The sequence below is a fragment of the Pipistrellus hanaki genome, assembly GCF_964339955.1.
Source record: "Pipistrellus hanaki genome assembly, chromosome: 11".
Classification (NCBI taxonomy): domain Eukaryota; kingdom Metazoa; phylum Chordata; class Mammalia; order Chiroptera; family Vespertilionidae; genus Pipistrellus; species Pipistrellus hanaki.
Window position 1 is genome coordinate 5,776,118 of NC_140513.1, and position 17,077 is coordinate 5,793,194.

The window sequence follows — 17,077 nt, forward strand, 5'->3', positions numbered from 1 at the left end:
AAAAAAGGATGAAGCCAGCCGTGCTCTGGGCCCACAGGACCGGTGCGCGGGCTGCGGCAGGGGCTGGAGTGAGGGCTCCAGGGGGAAGGGCTTGTGAGGAGAAGGGAGGAAGGGGAGGGGCTGGAGGAGGACAGGGACCTCCAGGTGCTCCCGGTGAATTCTCCTGACACGCCAGTCTGACCAGCATCTCTCAGAGGATCCATCGACCTCCAGCACCTTGGCTGGCACCGTGGGGGACACCAGAAGGCTCGGGGAGCAGCATCCCTGTCGGGGTACACTCGGTGTCTCCCTGTTTGTCCCTGAGAGGGGCAGCCTCGGGATGCGGTCCTGGATCTGACAACCTCCCAGCCATGCTGACAAACTGCCGGAAGCACTGCCTTCTTTACACAGAACCTGCCGTCAGCCCCACGCAGGAGCGGCTCACGCACACCACACCGGCGGCCGCAGTCACAGCCCCAGCACCAGCCGGGAGGCCCGGAGCCCCCGCTATTCCCGGAGGCTGCCCCAGGAAAGCCCACGGGCAACAGGCACAAGAAATGCCTTTTTCAAACCCAACGATGGTGAATTAAAATGCTACGAAGGCGGAGAAGGGACTTCTGCTAAATATGCAAACGTGTTTGGCTGGAACCTGGGAGAGAGGTGCGGGGATGAGGTAGGAGCCGCGGCTCCTGCGATGTGGTCCCCACGGGAAGGAAGATGCGGATTCGGGATCAGACCCGTCAGCACTTTCCAGTGACGACACACATTGAATTTCTTGGAAAACCTGAGGTTTAATGCAGTGGCCCCAACTCGCGCTACTGAAGACCCCTTCGGTGTGTTTCCTTCCTTGGATCCATGTTTTGAAAGGTTTTTTGTTTCTCAAGCTCCACTTTCCCTGTATTTCCTAAATTCTAGGATGGAGTCATCTGGGAATCATTTAGAGATTTAAAGAAACACCCTTTAGAAAAATAAGAAATAGCAGCATATCACAATGTACAAATCTATATTGCTAGGTGCATCCCAATTTCGGAACCACTAAAATGTGAAAATAAAAAATGTGTGGGAACAAAGAAACGCCATGCCACCTGACACCTCTTTGGTTTCTCTGTAACGAAGGCATTCTTGTTAACACGTTTAAACAAGTCTGCAGGACCCTGGGAGTCTGAGGAGCCACAGCCGGTACCCGGACGGCAGAAAGCTGTCCCCCCTCCCACGGGGCAGAGGGGCCCGAGGCTCTGGTGTGTGTGGGGAGATCCCACCAGGAGTGGGTGTGCACCACACCACGGCCACCGTCCCCGCGGTCTGGAAATGACACTTCCCTCTTCTCGCCTCTGGCAGGACTTCCCTTTCCTGGGTGAGAAGACACCTGGACAGGATGGAGAGGCCTGGCGGGCAGAGTGAGGGCGACAGGCCGGCCCGTCCTCAGCGCCCCTTCTCCACCCTGACCAATCTGAGAAGCATTATAAACGGACAAACCAACCACCGGCCAGGGCTTGCCCTGAGGCCACAACTCATCTCAATGAAGCACAGATGTGTGATGCCCTCCAACCCACCAAGGGGGGACAGGCAGGAGGGGGGGCGGGCTGGTCCCAATCGGTCCACCACAGTGAACGGAAAAGTCCTGCCTCAAAGCCAAAGGACAGAATCCCACCCAGTATGGGATCAGAAAACCACCGCCAGCACTTGCAGAGAAGGGACAGGCCCCGCACCCCGGGAACCACGGGCCCCACAAACACCCCGGGAACCACGGGCCCCACAAACACCCCGGGAACCACGGGCCCCACAAACACCCCGGGAACCACGGGCCCCGCAAACACCCCGGGAACCACGGGCCCCGCAAACACCCCAGGAACCATGGGCCCCGCAAACACCCCGGGAACCACGGGCCTCAGACATCCCCGTGGCCTAATTATCCTACAACTGCAAGTTCATGCCTTTGACTCTACGTAACTTTTATGATAGAAAAATCAACAGTTTGAAAGCCTTCATCTGATGCGGTGAGAAACAGATCTGCCTGAGAAACACTTCTAGAGTAAGGTGACCAGACGTCTCGCTTTTGGCGGGGCAGTCCCGATTTTTAACAATTTGTCCCGCGTCCCGCAGCGTCTAAAAAAAATCGGGACAGGCCCGTGCGGCCGGCCTCAGCGCCGTCAGAGGGTCCTCCCCGCGGGACCCAGCGCTCTGCCCAAGAGGAGCTCCCGAAAGACAGCACGGCCCACCCGCAGGTTCCTCCACCTGCTCACGCCCGGGTTAGCAGAGCCCACCCACGATGCAAAGCTGTGCCTGGCAGACGGCAGACAGACGGCAAACGGGGCCAGGAACTGCAGACATTCCAGAGGAAAGGCTGGCTCACGCTGCCAGGAAGAAGGGAGTTCAAAGGGCCTGATGCGTTAGAGCCTGCACCGTGGGAACACGTGGCCCGGGGCCGTGGCCAACCACGGAGCCACGCCAGCTCTCAACCAGAGCAGGGTGGGCACGGCAGGAGGCAGGGCGAGCAGCCATCCTTGGGGTCCTCCAGGAGGGGCGCCCACGGTGCTTCTGAAAACCTTAAAGGGGAAAGAGCCGCTCAGCTCAGCTGGTGCCGCGGTGAAGAACGGCAGGTGTCTTTTTGGTTCTGATCTCGTTTGCATCGTATCGCTTTGTATCCTGAATGGAGAGCTCAACGGGGCCCGAGCTTCCGCTGAAAATGTCCAAAACTTTTCAGCAAAAGCAATGAACGCGCGTCTCTGTCAAAATGTTATTAGCATTTTCCCTCTGATTGGTCTTATTCTCTATCTTGTACTTTTCTGTGTCTTCCAAATTGTCTACAAAGAGCATGTGTTAGTTCTGAATTCAGAAAATGAATCTATTAAGGAAGGAAGACATTGGTCAATAGCATTCAAAGCTGAGATGAGGCCAAGTATTGGGAAAAAACTACTGAGTTAGACAGGAACTGCGGGGTGAGTGAAAAGAATGGCAAAGAGATGGAGGCAGGAGCCCTGCTGGGCAGGCAGGGCTTCCTGACAGAGACGGGCTGGGAGGTGGGGAGGTGGCAGGATGGTGGCAGTGGACCGGGGACAGCCGCAGAGGTGTGTGGGAAGGGCAGAGCACGAGGACAGGATGAATGGATTTACACAGGGAGGATTAACAAGCAAGAAAGGAGGAGGAGGAAGTGGCCCTGAGACCTGACCTGGGGGATTCGTCTCGTTTCCTCCCTGTCGGCGGGTCTGTAAGTTACGGGCAGACAGGGATCCCCTCCGACTCACGACTCCCAGTGCCCAGCACGGGACCTGCTGGTGAAAGCAGGTGTCCCTCGTCCGCTCCGTCATCTCCGGACTCGAAGGAAAGCTCCTCTGCACCAGGGGCGTGGGCTTTGGGAAGGACACGCCGTGAGCACGGGGGTGGGGGCTGGAGAGGGCGCACCAAGGACGGCACAGACCGGAGTCCCCCACGGAGACTCAGCACACCTCAGTGCCGTCTTAGGAACAAGGGGGTTTTTCTATGAAACCAAATTCCAGACCTCAAGGCAGGCCCAAAGATAAGCCGTAATTTCTGAGTGCAGTTCAATAAGCCTGTGAAAACGACATGGGTCTAAGGTAAGGTGACCGATCGTCCAGGTGTTGGCGGGACAGTCCTGATTTCTAACGATTTTTCCCGCGTCCCGCGGCGTTTTAAAGAAGTCCCGATTTTTGGAAAGATTGGAAACATTGGAAAGATTCTTTCCAAAAATCGGCACTTTTTTAAAACGCCGCGGGATGCGGGGAAAAATCGTTAGAAATCAGGACTGTCCCGCCAACACCTGGACGATCTGGTCACCTTAGTCTAAGGTGAGAAGGCACCACCTTTGACAAATGGCACCATTTTCCCCTTAGCGAGGGCCCTAGCAGGAGACGGCTGAGAAAATAGTGAAAACTGGAGGTCCTGGGATTAGCAGAAAATCCAGTGATGCTTCCTGGCTCCCTAGGCTTTGAGGAAGGACACGGGTCTGCACCCAGCCTCCCCCTCTGCCTCCCCCACACACCTCCCCCTCTTCCTCCCCCACACCCCTCCCCCACTCTGCCGGCCCCACCCCTGCCCACGCTCCCCCCATGGAGTGCTGGTACAGGTTCCTGCTGGATCAGAGGGAACAGCTCAGACTGCAAGGCGGGGCTCGGGCTTCTGGCGTCGTTAACAAAGGTGTCACCAGAAAGAGACCCGGCAAGGCGAGGGGGGCAGGAAGAGTTAATGTGATGGGATTAGGAGGAGACGAGTGGAACCGGTGAGCTCATGAGTCACGCTCAGTGACAGGAGCAAGAAAGCAAAGGAGATGAACTGGCACTTGTGACTAAGTCACCCTTCTTCTTTCCTCTATTACTCAGCTCTCAAACCACACTGCCAGTTGTAATTGCATTTCAATTCATGTTTAACACAAACATAACTTAGCTGGATGTTGGCATCCAATATCCCAGACACAGAGAGGCAGAGGAGAAAGGGGCCAGCTAACCGAGGCGGTAGGCCTTCTCTGCATGCCGGTGTGTGTGTGCCCCCGGCCCAGCTGGGTGTGAGGGCAGCTCCATGGAAGACACCTGTCCATGCAGAGATACACACCGGCCCGAAGCGGGGGTTAAAAGGCAGTAGGAGCCACAGCAGAGGAGAGGAAGCCCACCATCAAAACACAAAGTGCGCCGAAACCGGTGTGGCTCAGTGGATAGAGCATCAGCCTGAGGACTGAAGGGTCCCAGGTTCGATTCCGATCAAGGGCATGTACCTTGGTTGCGGGCACATCCCCGGTATGGGGTGTGCAAGAGGCAGCTGATGGATGATTCTCTCTCATCGATGTTTCTAGCTCTCTGTCCCTCTCCCTTCCTCTCTGCAAAAAGACAGTAAAGTATAATATATATATAAAAACCCACAAAGCGCCCCGTCGTCCTTCCTCAGGGAGAGGCCGGGTGCAGGCACCGGGCCGGGGCGGGCGTGGGGCCAGCACAGCTGAGACACGGGCAGAGTTCCGGGGACCGAGGGGCGAGAAGGCAGGCCAGGGCACATCAAAGTAAGTCTTAAGTCCCAGAAGCCCATCCGTTTGATAGCCTTCTGAGTGCTGGCTGCTGGACACTCAGAAATAAATAAAACAGTGACTCTGCCTTCGATCTGAAAGCAGAAGCTGGAGACCATTCTCAGCAGGTGAGCAGCGGTTTTTAGTTCCCACAGGCCCTCCTGCAGGAAGGGCGAGGCCGGGCGGAGTCAGGGAGCCGGTGGGGCAGTTCGCGGCCATGAGGGAGGACAGGGAGGACAGAGGTGTGGATGTTGGCTCAGTCTCCTCACCCCCCTGCCCTCTCGCCCGGTCCTCTCCACAAACACAGCGGAGTCTGCAATCACACAATTTCCTATCACATAACCTTCCAACGCGGCAGCTTACACCGTGATCAAAGGGTCAGGAAACAGCCCAGGAATCAGGTGGGGGTGCGTGGTAGGTTGGAATTCAGAACAATAAGAGTCAACGAGGCTGCTAGACAGAAGAAAAAAAAATTTTTTAAATAAGCTTTCCTGTAGACTAGTTCAGAAGCTTCACATTCTTTTTCAAAGCTTTTATATAGTTTGCAGAATGTGGGAATTACCAGTTCCTTGACAATGTTAGGGATGCTACCTTAAAACAATTTAGGCCTAGCACTTTTGTTGGAAATAATTCTCTAATGACTTTTTCAATTTCTTCCTTTGATACAGGTTTGTTATTGGATTTCTTCTTCTTAAGTAGCTGTAGCAATGATCTAACTCAGGGGTGTCGAACTCAATCAGAGAAGGGGCCAAAATCTAAAATCCAGCCTAAATCTCGGGCCGAATGGTTTACTGAACAGTCATAAACTGACAATGTCATAAACTGACAGCGGAGTGCAGTGATGACAGCGCGGTGCGGGCCACACTGCAAGGCCTGGCGGGCTGGATTTGGCCCACGGGCCTTGTGTTTGACACATGTGATCTAACTCATCAGGATTTTCCATTTTAGTCACATAAGGTTACACATAGGAGCTATTCATCATAGTCCTTATAATTTTCACACCTCCTATGCTCTCACTTCCCTTTTCTCAATCTAAATTCTGCCTATATTTCCTTTTGCTATCATATTTGCCAAAAAGTTTATCTATTGTGCTTTTTACAAAGGATCAATTCTCAATTACCAATTACCCCTCCTTTTACTTCTGATTTCTCACTCTATCTTATTATTTACATATGTTTTTCTAGATTCTTGAGTTGTGGGAAAATATTCATTGGTCTAATATACATGTAATTAGAGCCTTGGGGAAAAAAAAAAAAAAAAAAGAGGCGAAGGAGAACTCTGTTGATAATGCCCAGAAAATTTCCAACTGCAACAACAGCAGAAAAGTCCATTTTTTTCAGGTGTACATGGAACATTTACCAACACAGATCACAGTCCAGGCTGGAGTCCATAAACTACAGATCAACTATAGGTTGTAGCCTCTTTGTGCACAGCCTATGAATTGCAAATGGTTTTTATATTTTTAAGAATTAAAAAAAAATCAATATGCAATAGAGTCCCCATGTGGCCCACAAAGCTTAAAATATTTACTATCTGGACTTTCACAGAAAACTCCTTTTCTAAGCCATAAAACTGAGTTTTCTCTCTGATGACATGGAATTACATAAGATGTCAGTAAAAGAAAAAAAAAATATATAGAAAATCCCCAAATTTATGAAAGCAAGACAACCCACATCTAAATAACCCATAGGTCAAAGAAAAATCAAAAGGGAAATTAAACAGTATTGTGAATGGAATTAAATTTAAATACAAAATAACAACATTCAGGGATACAGCTAATGCAGAGTTTAGAGGGAAATTCATAGCATTAAAATGCTTACATTAGAAAGGAAGACAGACTGCAAATCAATAATCAAAACTTTCCCTTAAAAAACTAGAATATTAAACCACCCAATGTAAGCAGAAAAAATGAAATAAAAGAAAATACATAAAAATGATAAAGAAAATAAAACTAAACACTGGTTCTTTGAGAAGATCAATAAGTTGATACAAGTCCAGGCAGCCTGGGGAGGAAAAAAGAGAGATAACATCAAAGATCATGATCAGGAATGAATAAGAGGACATTCCTTTTAACGGCTATTTTTCTACTGTAACTTGTTAGTCACTGCCTGCTAATTCAGTTAAAAATTTTTCTTTGGTCTTTGAAAAGCAGTGCTGTGATAATCCTCTGAGAGTGTGCTGATGGGTAAAAGGATCAGCAGTGACTAATGAGTTACAGTAGAAAAACAGCCATTAAAAAGAATGATGCTGTTATGAAAAGATTCCCTACATAATTGTTAAAGAAACAAAGAAAGAAGGAATATTATGTAAAACACATGTACTAATAATAGTAACCTACATATATTACACAAAAGCATAAGCGACTGGCAGACTGGCCGACCTGCCGACGGGCCAGTAGCTATGATATGCACTGACCTCCAGGGGGCAGACACTCAACACAGGAGCTGCTGAGTAACAGCAACCTTGCTGAGTGCCCTTTCACACCCTGGGACCCCTCGGGGGATGCTGGACCGCCGGTTTCGGCTGATCCCTGCAGCCCAGGCCGAGGGACCCCTCCTGCTGTTGGGATCCCGCTCCCTCCAGCCCCAGTGCCACCCCAGGTGCAGCCGGCCTGGGAGGGACTATGGGAGGCTGGCTCCAGGACATGTCCAGCCCACCTCGTCCAGTTCCACCCACTGGCCACCTTCTAATGAATTTACTCTCAATGTGCACGAATCAGTGCACCGGGCCTCCAGAATTAATAATAATATTAACAATAGGTGCATGGCTCAAGGTAATGCAAGTTACTGTTTTCAGCACTTTACGAACATCAGCTCCTTAAATCCTCACCTCGATCTGAGGAGAGTTCTGTGGATCATCCCCACTTTATTTTATTTTTTAAAATATATTTTATTGATTTCTGTACAGAGAAGAAGGGAGAGAGATAGAGAGTTAGAAACACCGATGAGAGAGAGTCATCGATCAGCTGCCTCTTGCACACCCCCTACTGGGGATAAGCCCGCAACCAAGGTACATGCCCTTGACCAGAATCAAACCCGGGACCCTTCAGTCCCCAAGCCAACGCTCTATCCATTGAGCCAAACCGGTCCCGGCAATCATCCCCACTTTAAAGCAAGAAAACGGAAGCGCTGAGAGAGAAAGCGCTTTGACCAGGTCACACAGCTCATAAGCGGAGGAGCCAGATGTGAACCGAGGTACGAGGGCTCCAAGAGTCTCTGTTTTTCATCACTAAACTGCAGCCTCTCCCTCTCCTGCTTACTACACATGTGCGCGCGTGCACACACACACACACACACACACACACGGTGGGGCAAAAGTAGGTTTACAGCTGTGAGTACACAAAACAGTGTATTCTTATATTATTATTATTTGTTAATTATTGTGTTATTTTCCATGTCAACAACTGTAAAAGTACTTTTGCCCCACCCTGTGCACGTATGTATGTACATATGTATATGTGTATGTGTGTGTGTGTGTGTGTGTGTGTGTGTGTGTATGGAAAGGTATTTGCAAAATCATAGAAAAAGGATTGGAAAGATATAGACCAAACTGTTAAGCTGTTAATAAAACAAAACGTCACTTCACACGTAACTGACTAATGAATAGAACTGGTTGCTAGCTGCCCTGAATGTGTGACCACTACAGGACCAGCCGGTTCTTCCTCTGGCCTCACCCCCTCACGTGGCGGTCTCAAGTAAGGGAGGTCTGTCCCCGTCAGTGACTCCATCTCTCAGTAACACAGCTCTCCTCCCGCAGTTCTCAGCTCCAGCTCCATGTCCCCTCCCCACAGGCACCATCCCTCATGAAGCAGTCTCAGTGCGGACCACAGAAACCGACAACGGTGGCCTAAGGCATTCTGAATCTTGTAGAGGTGAAGGAAAAACTGACAAGTGTTTCATAGCCATGCAGTGGCAGCTCTCTTGCCTGTGTACGTGAGGCTGAATGTCGATGCTCAGGAACGGTTTCTGACAGGGTTAGAAAGAAACAGGTTCTCTGGTTAACCCCAAATTAACATAAAACTAGAGCAAGCCAGGACTTCGCCTTCCAGGAATATGAAATAAGATACACCTGTTCCTATTCCTCCCACTAAATACAAAAATAAAAAATCCTGGGCGTTCGGTGAAAGTAACGCAAGTGGCCTCTAAAGGGTGAGAGAAGAAGGCAGACAGCCAGGGACCTCGGGACCCATGGAAAAACAACGTGGTGAGTCCTGTGGTTTCTTTGTGCCCCACGTATCCCAGACCTGGAGCAGCAACAGACACAGACCACAAAAGCCCTAACCAAAGCCTGCCTTCTCTGTAACAGATCAATTACCAATGACAGATCAACTCCAGCCAAACAGCACCGAAACCACTGTGCCCCCCCCCCGCCCCCGCCATGCCAGTAAAGCCAGAGGAGGGGGCTAGACCTCCACCCTCACCTGCTTTAACAGGCACCCCAACATCTGACGAGATGGGCTCAGGGCGGGCCCACTGGCGGGCCAGGACTCTCGTCCCCACAGGCAGCAATGAGGCCTCCTCGCCCCCAGGGGAGCGATGCTGGAGAAACCTGGTGGGAAGTCCGGGCTTTCGCCCCTGTGATGTCAGTGGGGGCCACCAGGGGGCTGTAAGGAGGCACTCCCACCAGGGGGTATAAGTGGAGGCTCCGGGGGAGTTAAACCTCCACCACCTCCCAGCAGTAACAAGGAGCCCATCTCCTGGAGTGTCAACAGAAGCCAAGGGAGGAGACTGAACGGCTCCTACCCGGCAGGAAAGAGATGGGCGTCCTCCTTCTCCTGCCAGAGCAGTGTCAGAGGAGCCAGCTAAGTACAAGTAGGATTACAGTTGTGAGTAGACAACTATATTATTATTATTTATTAATTATTGTATTGCTTTCCAGAGTCTCATAATACATACCCAACATTTCCAGGTTTTAGCCAAAGAAAAGCACCAAGAAACAGAACGATCTCAAACTGAATCTAAAAAGACGATCTACAGAGCCCAAATCAGGATGACAGAGATGTTTGAATTATATGGGCCAAAAAAACTGTAAAGCAGCCATCAAGAAAATGCTTTGCTGAACAATTATGAACATGCTTGAAACAAATGGAAAGTAGAGAATCTCAGCAAAGAAACAGAAAGTCTCAGGGAATAAATAGGAAATATAAAGAAGAACCAAATTGAAATTTTAGAACTGAAAAACACAATAACTGAAATAAACTTAATGGATGGACTCGGCCACAGAACAGAAGAGAGAGAGAAAGAATCAGTGAACTGGGAGATAGAATAGAAATGACCTAATGTGAACAACAGAGAGAAAATAGACTGAACAAAAAATGAACAGAGCCTCGGGGAATTGTGGACTCTCACAAAAGATCTAACACCCCTTTCATCAGAGTTCCAGAAGAGTGGGAATGGGGTGAGGCTGAAAAAGTACCTGAAGGAATAATGGCTAAAAACTTCCTAAATTTAACAGCAGGCATAACTCTCCTGAGTCAAGAAGGTAAGCAGACTCTAAACATGATAAATCCAAGTAAATCCACACCAGGACACATCATAATCAAACTCCTGAAAAATTAGGACAAAGAAAAATGTTTGAAGAGTTGAGAATGGAACAACACTTTACTTATAGGGGAACAACAATTCGAATGATGGCAGATTTCTCATTAGAAATCACAGTGGCCAGAAGGAAATAACACATCATTTTTCAAGTGCTAAAAGAACTGTCAACCCAGAGTCCTATATTCAGTGAAATATCCTTCAGAAATGAACAGGAAATAAAGACATTCTCAGATAAAGGAAAACTAAGAATTTTCCGCCAGCAGACATACTCTAGAAGAATTGCTAAAGAAGTTCTCTAATCAGAAAAGAAATGATTTTTTCTTTTAAAAAGAAACTCTGAAACATCAGGAAGAAAAAAGAAAAAAAAAAAAACCACATAGTATATAAAAACATGGGTAAATAGACTTCTCCTTTTGAATTTTCTAAATTATGTTTGAGGTAGAAGCAAATGTAACACTGTCTGGTATGGAAATATTTAAGTCAATTATATTATAAATAATGGAGCATAAAGGGACATATAAGAGAGTAAGGTTCTATACTTCACTTGAACTAGTAAAATGAAGTTACCAGATACACACACACACACACACACACTAACACACATAATGTACTACCTATACAAATACTATACAACAAAATAAGCTCAGAAACATTACAATAAGCCAAAACAAAATTCTAACAAACTTTCAAGTAATCCAAAAGAAGGCTGGAAAAAGAATACAGAAACAAGCAATAAAAAACATAAAAACATAGAATAAACAGAAAAAATAAAATAAAATGGCAGGTTTAAGCCCAAACATATCAATAATTGTTAAATATAAATGATCCAAATGCACCAATTAAATACAGCAATTTGCAGAGAAGTGGATTTAAAAACATGGTCTAACTATATGTTGTCTAAAAGAAACTTATTTCCAATATAATGGTATGAGCAGATTGGAAGAAAAAGTATGAAAAAAGATATATTAGATAAAATATACTTTGGAGATAAGATAATTATAAGACAGAGACATCATATGATGATAAAATGGTCAACACTCAAAAAAGAGATACCAATCCTAAATGTGCATGCATCAGACAACATTGCTGAAAAACATGTGAAGCAAAAACTGATGAAATGAAAGGAACAAAGAATAATTCCAACATTACAGTTGGGAACTCCACCACTCTCTCCAAAACTGATAGAATAACTAGACAGAAAAGCAGCAAGGAAAAGAAGAACACAATACTATCAACCAAGAGGAACTAATCTATCTTTATAAAAAATTCCACTCAGTAACAGCAGAGCACACAGTCTTTTCAAGTGACCATGGAACATATGATAGAACAGACCATTTCATAGGCTATAAAACAAACCTCAACAAATTTTTAAAAATTGAAATCATACAAGAGTGTGTTCTCCAAACACAATGAAATCAAACTAGGTAGATAATTGGAAAATCTCTTAACTGCTTAGAAACTAAACAACACAATTCTAAATAACCCATAGGTCAAGGAAGAATTCTAAAGAAAAATAAAAAATACATTGAACAGAATGAAAATGAAGATAAAATATATGAAAACTTGTGGGACATAGCTAAAGTAGAGCTGAGAGGGAAATTAATAGCACTAAACGTATACATTAGAAATGAGGAAAAGTCTCAACTCAATATCTAAGTTCCTACCTTAAGAACCTAGAAAAAGAGCAAAATAAACCCAAAACAAGCAGAAGCAAGTAAATAATAAGCATAAAAACAGAAATCAATGAAATTGAAAACAGAAAAGTAGGGTAAAAAGCAATGAAACAAAGAGCTGGTTGTTTTGAAAACATTAATAAAATTGGCAAACTTCTAAGACTGACAAAGAAAAAAGAGAATATACAAATGATCAATATCAGAATCAGAGAATATTATAGACTCTGCAGACACCAAGATAACAATAATAATTGTTCTACAAATAATTCTACACATACATTTGGAACTTCTAGTACAACCCTTTCCTTGATTTCCGGGAAGAGAAGAGGACTGGTGTTTAGACCAATCACCAATGGTCAGTAATTTAATCAGCAATGCCTGCGAAATGAAGCCTCATGAAACCCCAAAAGGATGGAGTCCGGATGGAGTCCGGAGCTCCCAGGGTCATGACCTGTGGGATTTGGGGAAAGTTGCATGCTGGGAGAGAAGACGGAAGCTCAGTGTCCCTTCCACATACCTGTCCTATGCATGTCTTCCATTGGGTGCTCCTGAGTTGTACCCTTTTATAAGAAACCGGTGATCTAGCTGAGAAAAGCTTTCTCTGAGTTCTGGAAATTAATCAAACCCGAGAAGGGGGTCGTTGAACTTCTGGTCCACAGCTGATCTGGCAGAAGCACAGGGGACCATGTGGACTTGCAGTTGGCATGTGAAGCGAGGCAAGGGTGGTTCTATGGGACTGAGCCGTAGCCCGGGAGTCTGGTGCTGTCTGCAGGTAGACAGTGTCAGAACTGTTGAACTTACCGCTTACTTAGACCCAGGTTGGAATTGGGTCTGAACCCCCTTTTAAATATTTACCATCTAACCCCCAGCATTGATGTAGGCAAGATTATTCTAACATGTATATGGAGCAACACAAGGAAACCTGAGCAGCTGTAACATTGTTTTTAGGAAGAATAAAGTGAGAGGCATCGTTCTACCCAATGCCAAGACTCACTGTGGAGCTGCGACAATCGATATGTGTGGCACTGGCAGAGGCTGGCCGCATCGAATGGAACTGAACAGAGAGCCCCCCAAATATGACCAATTGATTTTTTTTTAATGTTTGAAAAGCAATTCAGAAGGAAAGACTGCCTTTTCAATTAATGGCCTGAGTGTGTTCCTCTATAGGGCAGGGGATGGGGGCAGAAGACCTGTAACCTAAGTTCACACACACCTTACAGAAAACGAAGTCAAAATGCACCGGACTTACACTAAACAGTAAATGTAAAACTATCAAACTTACAGAAAAAAACAAAAACAAACAGGGGAAATCTTCAGGGTCTAGGGCTAGACTAACAGTTCTTAGATTTGACACCAAAGACACGATTGACAAATTTAAAAAGTGACAAATTAGACGTCATGAAAATGTTACATTCTTGCTCTGTGAAGGACCCTGTTGAGATCAAAAGACAAGCACACCCGAAGAAAATATTTGCAAATCACATAATCAACCCAACACTCATACCTAAACAAACAAAGGCCCCTTAAAGCTCAACAGTAAAACACACACACACAGACCATTCAGTTAGAAGGTGAGGAAGCCATGAAGTGGCATTTTACTGAGGACACAGAGAAGGCAACTAAGCACCTGAGAAGATGTTGAACATCATTAGCCCCTGGAGCAATACACATTAAAACCAAACGAGTTATCACTACACATCTATCGGAATGGCTAACACAAAAAATACTGACAATGACAAGTGCTGGAAAGGATGGGGAGAAACGGGATCATTGGCACATTTCTGGTGGAAAGGTAAAATGTGACAGCCACAAAGGGAAGTAGTTGGGCATTTACATTAAAAAAATAAAAATAAATTTTAAAAAAAGCACTAAATATGCAACTACCATAGGAACAGCAATTGTACTCTGGCCACTTATCCCAGAGGAATGAAAATGTAGGCTAACATAAAACCCACTGGTTCATGGGTATTGGTCGCAGTTTTACTCATGATAACTACAAATGAAGCAAGATGTCGTTCCGTGGGTAAAGGGTTAAACAATCATGGTGCGGGTTCACCGACGGACACTGTCCGCAATAAGAAGGAACAAAGGCTTGGTGCATGCAGCAGGTTCTCCGGATAAATCTCCTGAGAATCATGCTGCTTTTGAAGGGGGTTGTGAGGAGGGCATTTCCAAAGGTTACGTGCTGTGTGATTGCATTTCTAAAACATTTCTGAAATGACAAAACTGGGGAACAAATGAGTGGTTATAAAGGAGGTTAGCTAATTCCTACAACCAGTAGACCTGGTTGAGCGCTTTTGAACAGAAACCAACTAGTCCTGCGCCCCAATCTCCACCCCGCCTCTTCTATCAGGCTCCTTCGGGCTGGGACACTCCCGCTGCCTGAACAGCCCCAGGCCAGGCTCTGACCACCAGAGGCCACTCCACAGCCGAAGCCACTGAAGCCACTCACACTGGACGGTCCTCAGCCCCTGGCCTGCCTCTCCCTGCCTTTGGGTCCATGAGAACTGACTATCTTGTCAGTGGCATTGTCTCTCGACCTGTGGGCCTCACCAAACCCGAATAGAGAGAAGTCCCCGTACATTTATAAGCAGACATGTCCTGGATCTTGATCATGTGTGTACCAGTAACCAGGTTGGGAGATCGCAATGCAGTTTGAAGTTGTTACATGGGGGCAAACGGAGAAAAGGGTAAACAAGATCTCTGCATGCTTCCCAAGACTCCATGCGGATTCTAACCTCAAAATAGAACATTTAACCGAAAACAATGAGAGGAAAATTAAAGCAGGCCCCTCGATTTTCCATGAATCCAACCAACAGAGGTTTCATTGTTCGAAGCTTTTCTGAAGAATGGACAGGAAGTTCCGGCGGACCGAAGGAAGTACCAGAACACCGGACTGTTCCCCGGGGTCCTCCCCACCATGGGGTAAGTCATCATTCCGATCTCTGGGTCAAACCAAAGTTCCTAGTTGGTAGGGGAGAAAAGGACAGGAGGAGGCAGTTTAAGGCACTCTTTCTTTAAATGTTTTTACTGATTTTTAGAGAGAGGGAGAGGGATAGATAGAAACACCCGTAAGAGAGAAACCTCATCGATCGGCCGCCTCCTGCACACCCCCTCCTGGGGATGGAGCCTGCAACCCGGGCCTGTGCCCCGACCGGGAATTGAACCGTGACCTCCTGGTTCATGGGTCAAAGCTCAACCACTGAGCCAGCTGGCTGCCCAGCACTATTTCTGATCGACTCATCCTCTGGCTCGCTGCGCCCCGAGGCCGGGCTCTGCGGGCGGGGCACAGCAGACCGGCCAGGACAATGCCGGTCACACAAAGGCCTCAGGGCTGGTCATGAAACCGCTTTCTGTGTCCCCAGGAAATCTCACTTCACTGTGTCTTCTAACAAAACGAAAGGGAGGAACACCGGGTGCCTTTTACCCACACAAGCCCTGGCTCTGAGACTAAACCAGCGTGTGAGGCGGGAGCAGGCCTGGCGGCAGAGCCGCGTGGGGAGGGGACAAGGCGGCAGGAAAGGCTGCTGCCCTGGCTTCTGCTTCTGCTTCTCGGAGGCAGGCTCCGGAGGACGGCCCCGGAGGTTTGGGCCGATGTCCTCGGCCGCGAGGAGGAAGAGGGGGGCTTCCGGCTCTGCTCGCCCCTCCTCCCCAGCAGCGGCTTTCTGCAGAGACAGTGACAGCTGCGACCGGACGGGAAGTGCGGTTATGGCCACGTTCTCCACTCGCCATCCACCCTGAGTTTCTAATTAGGGGTCCCTGCCATCTCCACACGCGTTCGTGAGACCTTTAGCACACCCTGAGACTATATGAAAACACCAGCCTGCTGGAACTTGCATCAGCAGTTACAAGGTTTTTCTTTTCTTTTTCTACGTTGGTGAGTAAAATGTAGGACCTTACTTGCAGGTTTAGGATTGTAAAGATCTCCCTCCCCGTGTCCCCCAGACACGGCCACTGGTCAAGAAGGGAGCTGATGCCGAAACCGGTTTGGCTCAGTGGATAGAGCGTCGGCCTGCAGACTGAAAGGTCCCAGGTTCGATTCCAGTCAAGGGCATGTACCTTGGTTGCAGGCACATCCCCAGTGTGTGTGTGTGGTGGGGTGGCAAGAGGCAGCTGATCGATGTTTCTCTCTCATCGATGTTTATATCCCTCTCTCTTCCTCTCAGTAAAAAATCAATAAAATATATTTTAAAAAAGAAGAAGAAGAAGAAGGGAGCTGATCTCTCTTGGTACCCCAAAGCCCTCACATTTGACCGTTCAAGCAACTGAACCTTCCAATTATTTAGAAACTGCCCAAAACATCTGCGGCATATGTAAATTATAAGGCCCACAGCTTTTAAGAAATGTTTTGTGGTCCAATTAGTTTCAGAAGTAAACAGGAGTGCTGAGAGACAGGGAGATGGAGGGGGCGAGAGAGCAGGAAGGACGGAATGAAAGTGGGGACTTCTGGGCGACTGGCCCACACGCAGCCCCAGCCCTGGAGGCCCCCTCGGAGGTCAGAGGTCACGACCACAGCTGGCTTCCCGGCACGCAGCCGTAGGAAGAAGAGCTGGAAAACATGACTTCCCGGCTTCCCTCTGCAGCTCAGGATGCCAGTCCTCTGCCCTCTGCAGCTCTGCCTGCCAGCAAGCAGCTCTGTCCTGCACTGTCACCCCCCGCTCCTCTCCCTATCTCCCCCCCTCCCCCCGCCACACACACGCTGCTGGTTCCTTCCCATCAGCAACTATGTGTGCTAACACTCCCCACCTTTAAACAAAGAAAAAAGGACCGGTGAGCCCATGTCATCCTCCAGGGACCACTTCCCTCTATCCTCCTCGGCCTTCCTCGTCACTTCCCACTTCTACCGGGCCCCTCAGTCCACTCCAATCTTGCTC

At 47.8% G+C, this 17,077-nt stretch overlaps 1 protein-coding gene across 3 annotated transcripts in view; it reads right to left on the reverse strand.

The window, feature by feature from the left end:
- MVB12B (multivesicular body subunit 12B) overlaps positions 1-17,077 on the reverse strand; it is a 119,550-nt gene that overhangs the window by 85,060 nt on the left and 17,413 nt on the right. The gene's annotated exons all lie outside the window — the stretch shown is intronic.